Raw genomic sequence first — 5,479 nt, forward strand, 5'->3', positions numbered from 1 at the left:
GCGATTTCCAAAGATCCCTAAAGGAAGAAACGAAGCAGTATTTTTATCAGAACGATATAAATTAAAAAAATGAGTTCCGTTCAAGTTTTATTTATATTATGGATAATCATGAATATGGTTGGTCAGTTTAAATATGAAGGAAACTTTCAAATAATATAATATTAAATATGAGTTATATATCCGTCTATTCATCTTTTTTTATTATAATGATAATTAAAATAATTAATTTACATTCGTACCATGAATAAAGTTTGAATGTATGACTAGTTTAAATTATTACGAAATACACTGTCTCTATCAGGAAATATCGAATAGATCCGATTATTTGACCTGTAATATTAATGTAAATCATATAATTTTCATGTGTGCATACACATAGGTATGTATTAGAAATTACGCTTATTGCACGTGTATTCAAATATCGAATATGTTGGTGAATAAGATGGGAATTTATCAACTTTTATTGAAGTCTCTAGTACCATATATATATGCAAGGCACTGATCTGTCATCGTCATCATCGCGCACATGTCCGCGTTCTCGCATTAGGAGCGCATTTTGTACACGGCGCGTTCTACATCAGTGGAAACGTTACCTGGTCGGTCCGACAGGCACCGTCGCATCTATTAGTCAATGGTGAATGAATGTTTGATAGCGAGAGTTATGGTCCGATCAAATTCCAGCTCCCGCTGCTTACGGATATTTTATGTACATGACCGGCTGATATATAGGATGTATCTCTTATTTACGGCTTGCCGCGAATCGACGTGCGCAGACGATATTTCCACACTTTGCAAAAATTCCCACTTCTCCGAGTTCAATGTATTATTACATCCGAAAAACAATATATATATATAATATATATATATATATATATATATATATTCCTCATTCGCAATTTTTTATTCATAGCTTTCTACATGTGGGATTTATGTTTCAAAGAGCCTCTGATTTCTATTTTAGTAACAGATTTTTTTTAAGATTAATTAATTTCTTTTAAATGTCTAAAATATAAAATTAAAATTCTTTACACTTATTAGAATAATTACCATTGCGTATTATAATTTGTAGATGTGATTGACATTAAATATATACCAGACATGTATATTCCCTCTGTAAACGGTAAACTATTACTGATAGAACTTGCAAGCTAGCAAATGAATGATCGTATACGATCAAGACGTAATGAGACGGTCCAAACATGAAACAGTTTGCAAAGACGGATTACATCATATATCTTTCAAATGGAGACATTTCCTGCTAAATACGATTATTAATAAGAGATCATTTAACGGTTCTAGAGGACACACATATATACCATACACACAGAGCTGTTTCTTGTATGCACAAATTAATACGCAATGAAAAGGTATGTTACACTTTGGTAATATGCATATTGCAATCGAGGATTTATTGGTAATATAGCGTGATTTCATCTACAACAAATTTCAATTTTGACTGTAATTTGCATATTTAACAAAATATAATATTAACGGAAAAATGACGTAGTATTAAGAAAAGTAATAAAATATTCTCTTATTGAGAGAGAGAGAGAGAGAGAGAGAATGTTGTATTTTTGACGAAGGGAAAAATTAATTGATCAACACGCGGTAGTCAATCACTTGTAAAGTAAGAAGTGGAAGCGTTTAAAACTTATAGATTTCCGTAGTGACGAGAGCAATTTCGCGGATTAACGCTGCGTTGCGTAATAGAAGATACGCTTCAAGTGAGAGATCTCTCGCGCCCGATTGCAACGCTCTCCATTGTTATTGCTACATTGTTTCGCTAAAATTAATGGACTAGCCGTACTCCTTCTCTCTACGATTTAATGACTTTATCTGCGTCTCGAAAATCTCTAAATGCATTTCGCAAATCAATCTCGGTAAACTTTGCGAAACAGTTCTCCTAGAAAAACAAAGAAAGAAAGAAAGAGAGAGAGAGAGAGAGAGAGAGAGAGAGAGAGAAAGGAAGGGGGTAGGAAAGCTGCATAATAATTTTATGATATATAACCGTGGATTTCGCACGTAATAATTAATTTAGATTAATACGAATTAAATTTCTCAAACATTTTCTACGACTAATACATTTTCTAATAACAATAATTTATTTTCTTATACGTATGCAAAATGTTTGAATGCTGCTACATGCTAAAATACACCACAATAATTTCTCTCGATAACACAATTGAGTCACGTTATCGCTACGCGGCAATATGATAAGAGTTAAACGCGTACAAAGCGTAGACTCTACTACTGATGGTCAGCCGTAGCGCGACTCGCTACGGCTGACCATCGGCAAGGCGTTACTACTTGAATAGCGGCGCACCGCGTGGGCCATTCTTCCTTGCTCCTTTGTTTTCCTTCATCCATTACCTAGGACACTCTAACTGAAGAGACGTGTACGTGTACATGTGTTAGCGAATGTGTCGTAAGCGTGTCTCTGACGAACGTGTTTCTTCGAACATATATTGAATTCGCCTCAAAATGCCCCGGGGTAATACTGAATTGCTTTGCAGAATTAATTATAAAGAAAATTCCTGCAATGAAAAAAAAAATAGGAAGTAATAAGAAATCTTTATATTACGTGAGAGAATTTTATATAAATTATAAAATATGAGGATTATTCATTGCGAATAAATAAAAATTAATGACTTTAGAAATTTAATATATTCCATTCATAATTCTTTTAGATCTCCATAAACAAGTATTTTTCAAATATACTATTAAAAATAATTATTAAAATTTTTTTAATAATTCTAGAAAATATTTCATTATTTCGAAACAGTCTGTTTACGTATTTAGTCATTTGCACGTGACCCGCTTACAGCTTCTAATGCAACTCTCAAAGGAGAAGTCGAACGAAACGAGTGAGATAAGAAGGTGAACTCTGCGAGTAAGAGGAAAAAAAATCGGAAAGAATATACGCGGTGAAACGAAGTGAGAGTGTAACCAGGGAGTGTAGTCCGTGGACTTTATCGGCAGCCTCTCCTGAGTTTGTACACCATCGCTTTACCGTCGCCATTCTTACGAGTTGACGCTGTCGATCCTCTCGAAACGCTTCTCGCCTCCTTCTATACTCACGACCCGAGACGGCGCCTGATTGAACGACTTTGTCACGGCACACAGGCATCGTCTCGTTGCGGTAAATACATTTCCCGGCAAGTTCGAGCAGATTTTCGACAAAACGATTGCGACAGATAATGCAGTATTCGGACTATTGTCGATACACATAACACTCTCGTCTGCTATTGACAGTTTGCCTCTAGATTGTCCAGAAATCATCAACGTTTGATTAAAATTGAGTAATCAACCTGGTACCTCCTTTGAAATCTCATGTTGTGTAGCTATAAATAGTACGAATTTTTACATCTAATCTTGTCACTAATTATCTATATACATATTTTCGTTTATTGACTATTCTACAAATTCTTGAAATGACAACACAATAGCGAGTATTAAAAAACCATCTGTCTTCAATACTGATGGTTTGCCTCTAAGAATATTGTCTAGAAATCATCGACGTTTGATTAAAATTGACTAATCAGCCTGGTACCTTCCTTAAAATCTCATGTAACTATAAATCTCCCTTAAAATCTCGTGTAACTATAAATGGTACGAATTTTTACATATCTAGTCGTGTCATTAATTATCTATACATATACATATTTTCTCTTATTGACTATTCTGCAAATTCTTGAAATAACAACACAACAGCGAGTATTAAAAAAGCATCTGTTTTCGATGCAATTGTACGCGACAACGCAAATTTATTATCTGACAATACAAATTTTGTCAAAATATTACGCGCAGCATAATATGAAAGTTGTCCTTAAGACTTAGGCATGTTCTCCGACAGATTTAGCGTAAACCGGTGTCATAACATCGGTGCAAAACATTTACGCGACATTTAACACCCCGCGCGCTGTGTTCCTAAACCAGTGTCAGTAAGGCGTCGTGTGTAAGTGGGTTATGTAAACGAAGTTACAACTGTAGAACGCGCGAGAGGTTGAACCCATTATATTGCCTCGAGATGACCATCGAGCGTCTCGGCGTCGAAACAAAGATGAGTAATGAGCGCTCATTAAATAGTCGTTAATTATGCTAACATTCAGTTACTAACGTTACAATATGTCAATCATTTATTCTCGTAATTATCCACGTTATTTTATGGAATTTTCATTTTATCGTATAATTTTTTGTATTTTATTAAGCGAAAAAGTATAATCGCGACTTATATTATTAATACAATGTATGAATTTTATACTTATTCATGTTGCTTATCGTATTACTTCGCAAATATTCTATTTTTAATTATCGTGTAATTGTTATTTACAAATTATTCAAGTGTCTAGACTGATATTTTGTAGCATTTATTTTTCAACAAAATAAAGGGATATTTAATAAGCACCTATAAAAAGCAAGTAATTTCGCGGTTTCATTTTTTTGGCTCGCTTGCAACTATGAAAATAACATCGGCCGATTTTATTTTAAGACATCGAAGCGACTTTACAGCGATTCAATCAATATCGGGCTGCGTGTAGTAACTGCAAAGTCTCCCGTAATAATCCCATAAACCGTGTAAAAACGAAAAATGCGGAAAATCGCGTATATATCGAGTTTTTCTTGTGCGTAAAATTCAGTTCCACCGAGCCGTAAAGCTCTCTCGCGAAACGAACGATTCGCTTGATATTGCGTCTCGCAGCGGCACGCAACGACGAAGCGAATTGTCGTCACACGTAGCTCGGATTTACGGATGACGCTTTTAGTCTGTTTCTTCATTTCCCTGGGTGTTGCGAGACCAGGATTTGAGGAGAAACGAAACGCCGCGCCGCGCCGGCTGGCTGCCGAGAAAGCCGAGGGCAAAACGAGACAAAGAGACGTCGTTCAACACGAAGGGGAGAAAGAGGGCTTGTTGTAACAGCAGGCACTGACTTTATCGGGCTTTCGAGTTTATATATTTTTCTTTTACAAGGGGTTACCGCCCCCGCATTTTCACGCTCTCGGACCCAACTCTCTCTCTCTCTTTCTCTCTCTGCTTCCACCACCGACACTTCTATTCACCGACAACCACCCCATTTCGTGCACCGCGCATTCATTTCAAACCCCAACCCTTCCAAAGTCCTTCTTATACCTTCTCTATCGTGCACTCCTATTTCGCACTTAGAAACCAACCACTCTCGACCATTCTCCATCGGTTATTTATTTACGATAGTTCGTACTTTTTACGCCACTAGTCACTATCGTGTCGGAATCCTTTGTTCACACCCTCGCCGCGCGATTTCTTCCCGCATTTCGACGGGAGATTGAAAAACGGCGAAAAGACGTACAAAACGGAGAGACTGGGAGGGCTAAGACGCGTCGTAAAAATGGGAAAATAAAAATGTTTATTCTCTCCGTTTTGTAACATCGAGAAATACGATCCTTAATTCGATATCCTGATATTTTCTTTCTTCAACGCAGATACTTTTAAACAATGTTCGAT

The sequence above is a fragment of the Nylanderia fulva genome, unplaced genomic scaffold (assembly GCF_048542155.1).
Source record: "Nylanderia fulva isolate GAGA-0341 unplaced genomic scaffold, ASM4854215v1 Scaffold27, whole genome shotgun sequence".
In the NCBI taxonomy this organism is placed as follows: domain Eukaryota; kingdom Metazoa; phylum Arthropoda; class Insecta; order Hymenoptera; family Formicidae; genus Nylanderia; species Nylanderia fulva.